At 29.8% G+C, this 16,177-nt stretch overlaps 1 long non-coding RNA gene across 1 annotated transcript; it reads right to left on the reverse strand.

Annotated features, from left to right (window-relative positions):
• Positions 1-2,299: 2,299 nt before the first annotated feature.
• Positions 2,300-3,363, reverse strand: LOC128041657 (uncharacterized). Its single transcript, XR_008196600.1, has 3 exons — positions 3,168-3,363; positions 3,014-3,083; positions 2,300-2,601 (listed from the first exon to the last, which is right to left on the reverse strand). It is a non-coding gene; the product is annotated as an uncharacterized LOC128041657 (long non-coding RNA).
• Positions 3,364-16,177: the final 12,814 nt, after the last annotated feature.

The raw sequence follows: 16,177 nt of genomic DNA on the forward strand, positions 1-16,177 counted from the left end.
TAGGAATAGACAATATTTCACAAGCCATTTTTGATAAAATTCGAAACTTGAGGCTATTAACCTTCCACCACTCTAAGGCATCAAAATCACAACAGTTTTCCTTACAAATGAACACTCTTTCTTACAAGTATATATCTAGTTCAAACTTAACATTGTCAACTGTGTCAACACTCCTAATATATCTCTCAACTTTGGATCTCCCAGTCATAACCTTTCTCTTGCCTATTCTACTAGTGGTAGAAGCATTGCTAACCCCACTTTCATGCACATCATTTTCCATTGATGTGGCAACATTAGCTGCTGCATTTTCATCCACATGTTCCTTATAAAGCTCATATAGACTATCACCCACAATGCGAATGTGTCTAGGAGCTTCCTCTTCAGAATAAATAGCATGAAAACTAAAGTCAATCAATTTCATCTTATTCATATTCCTAGGATTTAGTATAACAGCAATAGAAATCAGCAAATTGCATTCACCTAAATATTTATCAAATTTTCTTTGCATTTCATCGACCATTTGTCTCATCCAGAGTTCCTCACTCAAAGATTTCTCCATCAATAACTCTTTGATCCTCCAAAGTTCAAGAAGAAACAAATTTGAAGTTGGATATTCAAAACATAATATTTATAAAGGAAATACCATGTATTAAATTAAATAACATAAATGAAAATTAAGAATTAATAAAATAAAACTAGATATATTTTAATTATTTACCTGAGGTAATGTTGGTAACTTATTAAAAAGTGCCAAGAAAGAACAAACTTCCTCAACCCTCACCCAATCTTCATCACTTGGAAAATACTTATAACATCTCGTTGAGCATATCGCGGAAATACGTCATTAAACTCCAATACACATGACAACATAGCATATGTTGCATTCCACCGTGTATAACAATCTAAAATCAACCTCTTATTTGGCAACTGAAGTTGTTTAACAATATCACTGAACATAGTCAAACGCATAGTAGATGTTGTGATGTACTTCACACTTTCCCTTACATTATCAATTACATTTTCAATTTTGGAAAGACCATCATGCACCAATAGATTCAAGATGTGTGCACAACAACGGACATGAAACAATTTCTCATTCAAAGGAAGCCTTTTATAAAATGAAAGGCTATCTTTCAACATCCTTACAGCTGCATCATTGTAAGAAGCATTGTCCACAGAAATTGAGCACATTTTTCCTTCAATACCCCAGTTTTGTAAGTATTTGCACAATGCGTCATATAGGGGTGTTCATTCGGTTAACCGACCAGTTAACCGACCCGAAATTACTATAACCGAATTAACCGACCTTCCAAAAATTTTAACCGTTAATCAACCGATTTTTTTAAAAATTAACCGAACGAAATTTTTTGGTTAATAAGGTCGATTAACCGAATTAACCTAAAATTATGTATTTTTATTTTGGTAAAATTACCAATTACCCGAATTAACCGAATTAACCGAATTAATGTAATTAGAAAAATACCCGAATTACCGAATTTTTTATTTTTATTTTTATTTTTAAAATTTAAAAATTTATAAATTATTAAAGTAAATTGGGTTTTAGACTTTAGTAAATTGGGTTGTCTTTTAGTTTTAGTTTTATTGGATTGGGTAATTGGGTAAACTTTAGTTTTAGTTTTATTGGGTTGGGTAATTGGGTTGGGTAATTGAGTTTAAATGGGTTGGATAATTTTATTTATTAATTTTTTGGTTAATCAAAATTTTGATTAACCGACGGTTTGAACCGAATTAACCGTTAACCGAAAAATCATAAAAAATTAACCGACCCCGATCAAAAAAATTGGTTAATCGACCGATTAACCGAATTCGGTCGGTTAACCAAATTTTTTCGGTTTTACCCGAATTATGCACACCCCTAGCGTCATATACAACAACTCCACTATATGGAGGAGGCATATCAACAAAGTTTAAAACTTTTTTTTTGCAAATCTAAATTTGAGTCCACAAAATGAGCTGTCAAGACCATGTATTGAATCTTTTGACCTTACTTCCACATATTAGTTGTAATGCTAATCATATCCATTGTCTTCAACAATCCATTTAACCTCTTCTTCTCAACCTCATAACTTGCCCAACAATCAGTTTTGGTTGTAATACAAAAAATTCTTACATAGTGAGAACTTGCAGTTTTCATCAACAAAGTGAATATCTCATACTCAGTAAACGCAAAAGGCAACTCATGAACCATTATCATGTGAGAAACAACTTCCCTAATCTTTGCTTGGTCATATTTTCAAGTCTAGATACCACTCGCACTGTCAGATCTAGGTTCTTGCAATGGTAGAAAAAGATTTTCTTGTCCCTTTAAAGATACCTGACATTTCATACAACCATCTAAATGCATTTTATATTGTGTAGTTGTACCATTCTTGTTCTTGACAAGTTTAATCTTATAGTGATTACACTGCACTTTTTTAGTCCCATCAGCAAGTTTAACAACGACCAGTTCCTTCTACACAATTGGTGTCTTCTTTCTATTTCTCCTCGTATAAGTGGTAACTTCAATATTACCCAAAGACTCAACCTCCCCAAGGGTTGGTCTTTCATGAGTGGTATCCCAAGCATTGGAAATTTTATTTCCTTCAATGACAACCATCGGTGATGAAGAATCAGTACACAAATAGGAATAATGACATTGTTCTGAGTTATAAGACATACCTAAAAATTAAAACTTAAATCAATATTAATGGACAACACCAAATCTAATAAACAAGCTCTATAAAAGCAATAATACAGATGGGCTAAACAAGTAATAGATCACCATTTCAAATCATTTTCTTTTATTATTAATAATATTAAATATCTTTAAAAAATCATCGGATTATGAACAACAACAATGTGCATCAAGTTTAAATCAATATCTCATAAAGCTAAATTTGGAGATAATAATAGCAAAATAATAGTTACGAAATTATAATTTCAACTTGAAAGGTCTCAACATTAATTTACACTAAAACAAATCGATTAAACAAGATAAAAGAAAATGGTATACCACAAATAATGATCTGAAAATGTCTACCCCGAACTCTTTGCGGCCTTCTCGAACATCATTTTTGGAGAGACTGTTAGAAAGAGTCGAATCTTAGGAGGATATGAATATTGCTAATATATGAAAAAAAAAAGGAAAAGAAAACTCTTTTGCATACCGTTAGGAAATAAAAATCGAGTATTTGTGATGACTGATGAGGTTGAATGATGAAATCTATCAAAAGATGCAACAAATTCTTGAGTTGAAGATGAAATTAAGCTGAATCCAGTTGAATCGATATTTACTTCTCACTTTCTTATATTTGGTCGAGAGAGAAAGTAAAGTAAGAAGGAAAGAGATTCACACAAATTTAAAAAAAAAAAATCAAAATGCATCGTACCAAAAAATATGGGAAAAAGAAAGGGTACTTTAATTTCATTTTTTAGTCATAAAGAAAGAAAGTGTACGATAGCTAAGGCTTTTTTAAATTATATTTTTAGTTTTTCTTTCATTACTTTTAAATTTTATATTATTGTTTGTTTCAATCGAGTAAAGTATTTAGAGCACATTGCCCATAATTTGTTTTGTCAAATTATCAACAATGATTGCAAATATAAAAATAGAAAGAGATATTATTTTAATATTTTTATAAGAAAATATCATTAATAAATAAACGAGTCATAAACGAGCTTTTAAATGAGATTATTTGTGAACATAAACGAACCAAACACACCTCTGTTCGTGTTCATTCGTTTTAAACGAACATAAAAACTTTATTCATACTCGTTTATTTAGCTTAATAAGCGAACGTTATACGAACGGTTCACGAACAATTCATCGAATGTTCTATTTATTTACACCCTTATATACACGGCTAATTCACGGTTTAACTCTTAAAATATACCATTTTTTTAATTTTAGCTCCTAAATTTTTTTCCCGAATTTATTACCTAAAACCTCTATTATAGTTTTTAGTCCAAACTATTAACTAACCTTAAAAAAAGAATTTCAACCATTTAAATAATGTCACATAGTATCCTTTATATTTTCATGGGAAAATATTACATAAATTATATTCCACTTAGAAATATATTTATTAAAATTTAATTTAATTAATAAAAAATATATTTTGATTCATTTTTCTCTGGTTCTTTCTTCCTTTCTCTCTTTCTCTCCTCCTCCATCTTCTTCTCCACTGCATTTTTCTTTTCAATACAAATATCTAGGCTAAAATATTCTTCTTCATTACCACGTATGTATATTCATATCATAACTATCAACACTATACACCAAAAGAAGAATGAATTTTTTTTATATGTTTGATCAATTTAAACGGTGAAAGAGAAGCTTATAAAGATGGGGAGAATATATTAAAATTTGAAGAGAATCTGACAATAAAAAACACCTAAGTTTGGTGTTGAAGTTTTGAGATATATTTATAAATTTATAAAAATCTAGTATTCTTTTAAAAAAATAAATACCGAAAATGAAAAGAGAGGATCAAAAACAACACAATGATGAAATCTGGACTCAAACGACTATAGGTGAGCGGTAGCCAGCGGTGGCCATTGATGTTGAAATTTAGAAATTTTCTGAGTTAAATTTAAGTTTTTATTTGAAATTCTAAAATAAACTTTATTTGAATTTTAAATTAATTAAAGTAAATGTAATTAAACAAAATTTTAATTATAGAAAATTGTAAACAATTTTGAGTCTGTTTTTCTTTAGAGTAGTATGAACAAAAATATAAGAGAACCTAATTATTCTCTTTTCTCACATGATGAACAAGACGAAGAACATCCAAAATTTTTGTTAGATTTTTGGGATTAAAACATTTAAGTATCTTATGGAATTAATGAATTTTATTTTATACTTTTTATTATATATTTTCTGATTTTTATATATTTATTTCTATTTTTATAAATTTTAAAATTGATATATATATATTTGAAACATGATAAAATATATTTTTAATTAAAAATGCCACATGGCATTTTTTATTGGCCAACTCATTTTAACGTCATTAAAAAGTGGATCAAAATATATAACGGAATGATACTTTAGGTACCAAATAGGGTTAAAGAAATTTAGGTACCAAAATAAAAAAAATGAACATAATTTAAAAGTCAAATCGTAAATTAAGTCTGGTATATACTACCAATATGATATTATAAAAAGGAAACAATTTTAAAAAATAATTTCAAGGTAAATTTCTTATAAAAATATGCTAACAAATTTGAAGAAAAAATTGTATCGCATTAAATTTATTTGAATATTTTTAAATAACATTATATTGATAAAATGGTATTATTGTATTTGTTTAAAAGTTTATGCATTTTAAACTACAATTTTGAATCAATATCTTCCTATATTTCAGCTAATAAAAATAATTTGGAACTATTGTAAGAGAAAAAGTTTTACAGTAAATATCAACACAAACTATAAAGGAAATATTAATTACAATAAAAAGTAAAAAAATCAAATTATTGCCAGAAATAACTAAAATTACAAAGTTTGACTTCATTTTGAAGTCTTCTTTTAGTCTATAAATGCTCTCTCTCAATACTAAATCAAAACGCATACATAAGTTCAAAATTAATATAATGAATTTTTCATGTTATTTTTAAAAAATATTTATAAATAGTTTTCAGTATATTTTTTATCGTAATTACAAATTATTGTTAGAATTGTATGACTCAAATTCTAAGAGATTGCTTACAAGTTAAGTTAAACAAAATATATTTTCTTTCTAGAAGATTTAGTATTTATTAGTATAATATATTTAACATTTATTAGCATAATTTGTTTGACCTACAATTTTAGCCTATAAATAAGCTCTTTTACAACTTTAGAAAATACACCCATTAAAAGATTAGAACTCATAACAATTTTGGAGAATTTTGTGTTTACGTTTTGAGGGTTCTTTATTTTCGGGTTTCGGGGTTTCATTTTTTATTTCTATCTTCTGTACTCATTGTTCTTTTGCCATTATACTAAAATTATCTTTACCCGTGATTTTTTATTCTCTTTGGAGAGATTTTTCCACATTAAATTTGTGTGTTTGATTTCTCAATTTTTTATACTATTTTTACTTGTTCGTTGCTTAATCAAGTCGATCCCCAACAAATGGTATCAGAACTAGTTCAATTTTTTATAGACTAACTCATTCAAATATGGCAGCAATAAGGTTTGACATTAAGAAGTTCGATGGTGTCACAAATTTTAATCAGTGGAAAGCTCGGATGATAACAATTCTAGTTTAGACCAGCCTAAAAAAGGTCGTTACCGAGAAAAAGCCTGAGAATCTAAATCAGACAGAATGAGAAGAGCTTGATGAAAAGGCCCTGTCTGCAATCTAGTTGTGCCTCCCGAATAGGGTATTGTAGGAGGTATTGATGGAGAAAACATCATCTGCCTTATGGAAAATGTTAGAAACTCTTTATTTGACTAAGTCTCTAGCTAACCGTTTAGTGTTGAAATAACGTCTATTTACATTTTGCATGAACAAATGTAAGCTTCTTAGAGATCACATTAGTCAATTTATTAATCTTTTGAATGGTTTAAAGAATGTTGAGGTTAATATTGACGATGAAGATTAGGCTATGCTATTATTGTGCTTTTTACCCTCGTCATACAAGTCTTTCAAGGAGACCCTGATTTATGGTAGAGACAAACTCTCGTTCGAGGATGTAAAGGGTCATTTGTTGAGTAAAGACAAACTCGACTATGAGTTTTGTTCGAATAGCAATGTAGATAAACAAGCTTCCATTTTGGTAGTAACAAAGAGGTAAGAAAAAATGTGTCTCTATTGTAAGATGTTAGGTCACGTCAAAATAGATTGTTATAAACTGCAAGGCTACTAAGAGTAACAAGGAAGATGTAGCTGGTGCTAGTTTGGCCGATGAAAGCAGTGATGACTTCTTGTTAGTGTCAATTAGTGATAGCTCCGAGTTTACATCCAAGTGGATCCTATATTCGAGATGTTCTTTCCACATGTGTCCCAACAGAGAATGGTTCTCTACATACAGTTCAGTTAAAGGTGGAGTTGTGTACATGGGAAATGATTCATCTAATAAGGTAATCGATATTAGTACTGTTAAAATTAAGATGCACAATGGGACGATTAGGACACTCTCAGATGTCAGGTATATACCTGATTTACGAAAGAATCTGATCTCCTTGAGTATTTTAGACTCGAAAGGTTGCAGAATCAACATCAAGTCAAGTGGAATTAAGGTGTCTCATGGGGCTCTCATTTTATTAAAAGGCAAAAGGATTAGCAATCTTTATATTCTAGAAGGTTCTACAGTAACCTATGAAATCAGACATCCTGTAACAGCTCGATTGTTGACCCTAATCGGAACAGTGGTTTCGGGACCACACATCCGAGTCTGAAAAATATTTAAATATTTTATTCTGTGTTTATTATGTGTGAATTTACATGTGTAAAAGTTTCGTGAATTAATTTTATTGTTTGAGTGTTTAATTTGAGAAAAGGGTTTAATCGCGTAAAATGAAAATTTAGTGGTTAAATATAAAAGTGCCTAATTGTTGTTGTCTTTATAAGTTGGAGGCCTTATGTTGAAATTTAGCCAATAGTAATAGATAGTGGATGGCATCATGATAATATGTGATATATATATTTATAATAAAAGTTAAAATAATAATAATATAATAATATATGTTATAATAAAACAAAACATTTAAAACCCACCATTTTATGTTCATCTTTTTCACCGAAAGTAGAAAAGAAAAAAAAAGTTTGAAAGCTTCAAATATTCGGCCATTTTGAAGCTTAATTCAAGATTAGTTTTTGTTCGGTTTTTGATAATTTTTACGTTTTTGAGATAGTTGCTTTGAATACTTCAAAACCCATGTCTTAATTTTGTGAATTTTTGATGATTTTGAGAAATGCCATTGATGAATTCTTAAGCTTTGTGATAGTTGATGATGAAATATGAAAGATATGTGAAAGATTAACATGTTTTGTCTTTGAATTTTTGATGAATTTGAGTAATTAGGTTAAATTGTAAAAATAAAATTTTGAAGGATTAAAATGTGAAATAAATGAAATTTGTGGGCTTGTATGGACACTAGGAATATTAGGTCCTTAAAGGAGTGTAGTCAAATTTTGTGTATTTTGTGTTTTGAGCAAAAGGGCTAAATTGTGAAAATGTGAAATATTAGGGTAAAATGTAATTTGTCCATTATGTGTTCTTAGACTAAATTGAATGAAAATATGTTTAAATGAGATTTATTTGAATATGTTTAGATCAAGAAACCAAGAAATCAGATTTAGATCGGGGGAAATCGAAAGTAGTTGAGTAGCCGATCTATTAGTCGACGACATCCGAGGTAAGTTATTAAGCATATATATATTCGTATCGTTTTAAATCAACTTGGTATTTATGTAATTACGCTAAATTAAATGATATATATATACATGTAGTGATAAAATTATTGAAATAAGATGTACTGAGTTGTTGACTTTCGACACTAAGTGTGCGAGTTTAATTGTAAAGCACTAAGTGTGCGAGTTTAATGGAAAAGCACTAAGTGTGCGAGTTTGATTATTGAGCACTAAGTGTGCGAACTTATTAAATATTTTCGAATAACTATTAGCATTGACTATTTTGTCTTATTGAGAAATCATGATTAGAAAATGAGTAAATACTTGGAATTCTTGAGTAATAACCATTATGGTTGTATATAAGGTTAAGCTTGGTAGGTATTAAACCTATGTGGTGATTTTATTTGGAATCATATATATATATATATATATATATATATATAAGATGATTCTTTATATTACATGATGAGGAAATGCATAATGTATTTGGCCTTGTGTTTAAATTTGAAGAAATGTTTATGGTTGTGTAATTATATTGATTTTTGTTAAATCATAGTAATAAGTGAATAATTATCTTATGATATGGTAAACTAAAGGTAAGATGATTTAGTAGTATGGATTTGTTGAATATTATTTGAGATATCGGGTTAAATAGTAGTGTTTATTTGCTTATAGCTTACTAAGCTAAATTAGCTTACAATGTGTTGGATAATTGTTTTGATGTATAGATTTTGGTGAACGCTACGTGTTCGGGGATCGTCAGCTAAGCTCATCACACTATCGATATTTTCTTTTGGTACTTCGGTAAATCGTTTTTAAATATATGGCATGTATAGCATAGTTAAAATATTGATTTTGGAACCAATGTGTATATGTATTGAAAAGTCATGCAAAAAAAAATGGCTTATCTCTTTTGGTTTGAATTCGGTATTAATGCATATGCTTTAATGGTCTAAAATGTGGTATATGTTCATGTTATTTTTATGCTTAAATGCTGCACAATTTCTTGTATATATATGCTGCTCAATTTGTTGTATATTTGCTGCCAATTTGTTGTATATAAGCTGTCCAATTTTTGGTGCAAAAATGCTGCTCAATTCGTTGTATATTTGCTGCCAATTTGTTGTATATAAGCTGTCCAATTTTTGGTGTAAAAATGCTGCTCAATTTGTTGTATATTTGCTGCCAATTTGTTGTATATAAGCTGTCCAATTTTTGGTGTAAAAATGCTGCTCAATTTGTTGTATATTTGCTGCCAATTTGTTTTATATAAGCTGTCCAATTTTTGGTGTAAAAATGCTGCTCAAATTGTTGTGTAATTGCTGTCCAATTTTGGTGCAAAAATGCTGCTCAATTTGTTGTATATAAGCTGTCCAATTTTTGGTGTAAAAATGCTGCTCAATTTGTTGTATATTTGCTGCCAATTTGTTTTATATAAGCTGTCCAATTTTCGGTGTAAAAATGCTGCTCAATTTGTTGTGTAATTGCTGTCCAATTTGTTGTGTATAAGCTGTCCAATTTTGGTGCAAAAATGCTGCTCAATATGTTGTATATATGTTGCCTAAATTGTTGTATATATGCTGTCCAAATTTTGGTGTGAAATTGCTATTTAGTTTGGTATAAAAATGCTGTCCATATTGACATATAAGGGCTGTCCAAGATAGGGTAGATTACCTATGTTGTAATATGTAGTATAGTTAGTCAATTGAAATGAAATATGTGTACAAATAAATGTTTGGATATATGCTTGATTTATGATATACAATCATATATGTTTGGAAATGTTTTAAGAATTTGAATGATATTAAATTTTGATTAGGTAAATGATAATGATATGGTTAGTATATAAAATTTGATTAATGATGCAAGTTGATTTTAATTGGTTATGTGATTAAATATATATATATGGAATGAGATTTTCGTGGTTGAGTTGGTATAATTTATAAAAAAAAAAATTATGAGTTGGATTTTTGATCGGTAATGCCTCGTAACTCAAATCCAGCGACGGACACGAGTCGGGGTGTTACACATCCCTCGTCTGTTACGAAGTCGAAGTCAACTTGTTTGGAGTGGAGGCAACTTGGTCATAAGAGGGAAAAAGGTATGATCGTTTCATTGAAGAGAAGTTCTTTTTTGGATGCATGTTTTGAAAAGTTAGGGCACTATGTTCGTGAAAATCAGACCCGGGTTAGTTTTGATTTGGCAGTACACAAGTCGAAGGCTAAAATTCTTCTAGCTTCTAAGCACATATTCGACTCAATTAATTCCCTGCATAGTTCAAAATAAGCCAGTGGCAAGCTTTGACAAATATGACGTTGTGAGAATTCGTGTCAAAGTGGAGATTATTAAAATTGTGACACCCAAATTTTAAGAGATTACTTGCAAGTCAAGTTAAACAAAATATATTTTCTTTCTAGGAGATTTAGTATTTATTAGTATAACATATTTAGCATTTATTAGCATAATTTATTTGACTTACGAATTTAGATATAAATAGGTTCTTTTACAATATTAGAAAATACACCCATTAAAATATTAGAACTCATAATACTTTTGGAGAATTTTGTGTTTATGTTTTGAGAGTTCTTTGTTTTCGAGTTTTGGGGTTTAGTTTTTTTATCTCCATCTTTTTTACTCTTCGTTCTTTTGCCATTATAATAAAATTATTTTTGGCCGTGATTTTTTATCCTCTTTGGAGGGAGTTTTCCACATTAAATTTTTGTGTTCAATTTCTCAATTTCTTCCGCTATTTTTACTTGTTTGTTGCTTAATCGGGTCGATCTCTAACAATTTTCATTTTGTTTTTTAACAAATATTTGTTGACCACTATGTTATGAAAAAGCAATAGAAATTTGGAAATGTATAAAAATTTATAAATAGATTGGTGCAAGATAATTGAATAGCTAAATGGGTGATAGAAGTGTATGAAGATTATCATAAAGACATTTTGTGGTGTGTTCATTAATAAGTGACTTGATTAAACTAAGAAAAATATTAAATCAAGAGAGTTTAATGACTTACCTTTTAGAAATTATATATATATTTTAAAATCTTATCGTTTTTTTAGGCTAAATGCTCAAATAAGAGCCTAACATTTTAGGGTTTCTTATTTAAAAGTCAAACCTTTTAAAATGTTCAAATATAAGCCTAACCTTTTCAATTTTTTTCAAATCAAGGCTTACTTGGGCAATTATCATACACACGAAAGAGGCCTTTGTGGTTTTGAAAAAACACAATGATGTGACATTTAATAACCATTATATATAAATTTTTATGGTTAATTATTTCCAACATGGAATTTATAAAAAAAAACATTTTTTTGAATCATTAACACCCTCTACCTGTGTTTAAATAAGAAAAACCCTATTTGTTAGTTATGGTTAATTATTTAAAACATTTTTTAAAATAAGAAAAAGAAACTTATAAGTGTTTCACTCTCTACCTGTTAGAACCAAAATTCCAAATTTGGGAAAAACCCTAATGTAACACCCCTATACCTAACCTGACTATCAGATTAAGTATAAGAATGCCACATTGATTGTCAGAGTAAATTACTATTATGTTCTAAAAATAGACAAAATACTATATACCTAATATTTTCATTTAACTATAAATTGTATTGGTATTACAGTATGAGATGGACTTGGATGAATCTTTCGAGTATTTATATAGTTAAAATAACTTACTTACGAAAAATAGGGGCCAAGTATCAATATTGAGCATGAAGTATCAGTACCATCAGATTAGTACCGATACCAAAATGAGTATCGATACCAGGGTTGAAGCATCGATACTGCCACTAAGTATCGATACTTTGACTATGGTATCAATACCAAGATGGGCTTCTGTTGTTTGAAACGCAATAAAACTTTCCAATTTCCGAAACTTTATACAATTAGGTCTCTGCATTTTATATCATTCAATACACCTAACCAATTCACCACTTCAAGCATATAAATCATACATTACAACTTTAAGTCATATTTATTCCATCACTTCAAGTATTTCAGTAAGATCTTAAATCAGATAAAGTTTACAAGGTTTGCGTTTTAGTCCTACTAACCTACATATCATGCCACATTACCTATGTACATGCTAAACTATACCAAAATTTAGCAACATACTCTTCTTCGATTTGACAATGTGATGAGATGAGTAGCTTATGACCTCGGTTCTAGCTTGTTGGACCTAGCTTTTACCTATACATTAAGACAAACGCGTTACGCTAATGAAGGCTTAGTAAGCACTACAAGAAATTTAAATATTAATATAACAATTAAACTTATTTATCCAATATATAATTAAATATATAAATAATTCCACATTTATGCATTAACTTCACGGAATCAAAATATACTTCAAAAGGTTTGTTGTCACTTACCGTAGTACTCCTATTATACTTTATATTCATATTTCATATCACTACCCATAGTAAACCACACAGAACACTAAGGATATACGGAACAGATACAGAGGTGCATCAATGTACACTAACAGAATAGAGAGCATTGATGTGTTGATCAGAGAGCACTACTGTGCTAAACAAAGAGCACTAATGTGCTAATAAATCAGAGAGCGCGCTAAGGTTCCTTAATGGCATGCCACTAATATCCCAATAGTTCTAAATTTGTCTACTTAGGCATTATAACTGAATTAATTCGAAATATTTAATCGTTCTATAAATATGCTCACTTTTCACTTTTCTACAACTTAGTCTTTAAGTCTCAACTTACATATTGTAACACCCTTAGCCCGTATCCGTCACGAGAACAGGGTTATGAAGCATTACTAGAGTTTACGATTCAAAATAACAAAAATTTTAAACATTTAAATTCATATCATTAATCATAGCAAAAGCAATCAACAACATTCATATTGTCCCTTATACGAGCCCTTGGGGCCCTAAAAACATGCTAGAAACAAGTCAGGACTAAATCAGAAACTCATAGAATTTTTCAGAAAATAGTAAAAATTTTCAACACTGCAAGGGTCACACGGCCAAGAGACACGCCCGTGTCTTAGGCCGTGTGGACATTTGAAATAGGGACACACGACCATATCCCAGTCCATGTCCGTGCCCGTGTAACTCATTGACTTGGGTAACATGGCCAAGTCACACGCCCATGTGCCAGGCTGTGTGCCACACACAACTAATACACATGCCCGTGTCTCTGCCTGTGTGGATGAACATAGGCCATTTTTCTATCCCATTTCAACATGTACCTATAATCCTTTTTGCACATATACACAAGCTATCAAAAGGCACCAAAATCATACATAATCAAGCTATTCCAACATAGTATAGAAGCATACAACCAATATGCCCAAAAGGCACCTCAATCACAACCATTAAACATGTATATCCATATACATAAATTGGCCAAAAGTTTAACTAACTTATAACTAGACTTATGTCATAACTTACCACTTTGTTCACATGTCAAATCCACATTCAAATTACCAAATTTACCATTTAACAATTTGAATTAATAATCATATATGACAACTACATTTTTCATACCAATATGAAAATTTCAACTTTCATCATAAGACCACATACATATATCAGCATATCAACCATTCAAAGTACCAAATCTACAAGCCAAAACATAATAGCTAAAACATCAACAAAATAACAAAATAACATATATACCAAACTTATCAATTAAACATTAGACATAGTCCACCTATACATGCCATTATAACCTTAACCAAGAAATCAAAATCTGCCGATATAATCGCTAGATAGTGTGATAGATTTTCGACGAGCTTTCAACCCTGTCGAGCTTTCGGTAATCTGTAAGGTAAAGGAAAAATAATTACGTAAGTAAAGAATGCTTAGTAAGCTCATATAAACTTTAAACATAGCATTCTATTTTAATAATGAAATTTATAGGTTAAATATAAAGTTATACCAACGCCTCAAGATTTATCGAACCATAAGTACCAACTCACAATAAAATAGTCTATCAACACCACATATACTTATCAATCCTAGCATAGTAGGATTTCATAAGACTTTAAACTTTCCCATTTATTTCCTTTCCATTACATTTGCTTACTTTAGCTTAGCTAACAACATCAATTCATTAATTAGCATTTTGTTAATGAACTAGATATATTCATCCATAACATACATAAATTACTCTCATACGAGTACATCATTCAACTTATTATTCCATTTTCATCAAATTACATTTCAACTATGAATTTACCATTTCATTACCTTTTCTCACCTGTTTCATATGTATAACACATAAGATATACGCATAATATCAACCATGACTACAAGCTAGTGCATTTAAAGGTAACTCTTTTTTGGAGTCAATGACATGATAAACCATTTCATAAGAAATTACATACTTTTATTTATAGCACCTTTTCATGTACATAAGCATATTACCAAATGAACACTTACTGAATCGATGTATTTCATTAAGACTAAACATGATATAATCCAACAATAAGCTTAGCACAAGCTTAAGCACATCAACAACACATGTTAGCTTACTTGAACATAATTCATGTGAACTTAACATAGATAACAATTATACTTGAACATGATCCACTTGGATTTATCATCTTTCATCACATATCATGTTTTCCATATATCACTAATTCAATAAGTTTCATACACACCTATCTTGGTTCATATTGAACACTTGCCATTTCATTTGCACAACGCAAAAGACATAAACATAACATTTACCATAGCCACAAGCTAGTGATTAAACACATAACTTAGCAATATCGTCACAGGATTAAATATGGTACATAAACATAGTATCACTTAAACCATACATTTCATAATCATGAATATTCATACTTAGATCATTCGTACATCATACCTTTCTATATTTGTTATAGTGAAGTCAAACGGAACCTTTACCGGATCTCACACAAGTGTGCTAAACTATGGTCGTAACCATCCCTTTTCTTTAATCGACGGTCGAAACCATCTCTTTTCATATTCGATAGCCGAAGCTATCCCTTTTCATATTCGATGGCTATCACCATCCCTGTTAATAGTTGATGGTCGTTACCATCCCTTTTCATAATCGATAGCTGAAACTATCACTTTTCATATTCGATAGCCAAAGCTATCCATTTTCATTATTTGAGGGTTGTAGATACGTCGTTGGATTTTCTGTCGAGACATAATATGATAATATAACATAATATCATTTAAAGAAACAATTTAAAATACTATTTAAACGTACGACCTTACTTGGCTAAATTGCAGAGATACCAAAGTTTAGGGGCATTTTGGTAATTTTCTATTTTTCTCGATTTTCCACCTGATCTTGATCTAAATTAATAATTTCATACATTATTTTAATTTAGGCAATAAAACAATTCATTTCATGCAATTTGGTCATTTTTATATTTTTACAAAATTGCCCCTAAAGGTTTACTTTTATTCAACTTAGTCCCTGAGCTCAAAACATGCAAATTAACCATTCTTACCCAAAATTGAGCTTAGCCGAATGTTTCTAGTATTCAAAACAGTCTATTCATGCAAAAATTTCACAAAAAAACCCTTATACTTTTACTATTTTAACAATTTGGTCCCTAATCAGAAAATTCATCAAAATTCACTTAATAAAATACTTTTAAATATCAATTAACATTATAAATTCATCATTTAACATCTAAAATCACAAGGTTAATCAATGGAAACATTCAAAATCTTTAACAGTTTCAAAATCGAAGGTACGGGCTAGTTGGACCTAGTTGCAACGATCTCAAAAACATAAAAATTACAAGAAACGAGGCTAAATCGGACTTACATGCATGAAATTTCACCATGGCCGAAACTTAGCTTCATGCTTCCCTGG

Source organism: Gossypium raimondii, chromosome 6 (genome assembly GCF_025698545.1).
Source record: "Gossypium raimondii isolate GPD5lz chromosome 6, ASM2569854v1, whole genome shotgun sequence".
NCBI classification, from domain to species: Eukaryota; Viridiplantae; Streptophyta; class Magnoliopsida; order Malvales; family Malvaceae; genus Gossypium; species Gossypium raimondii.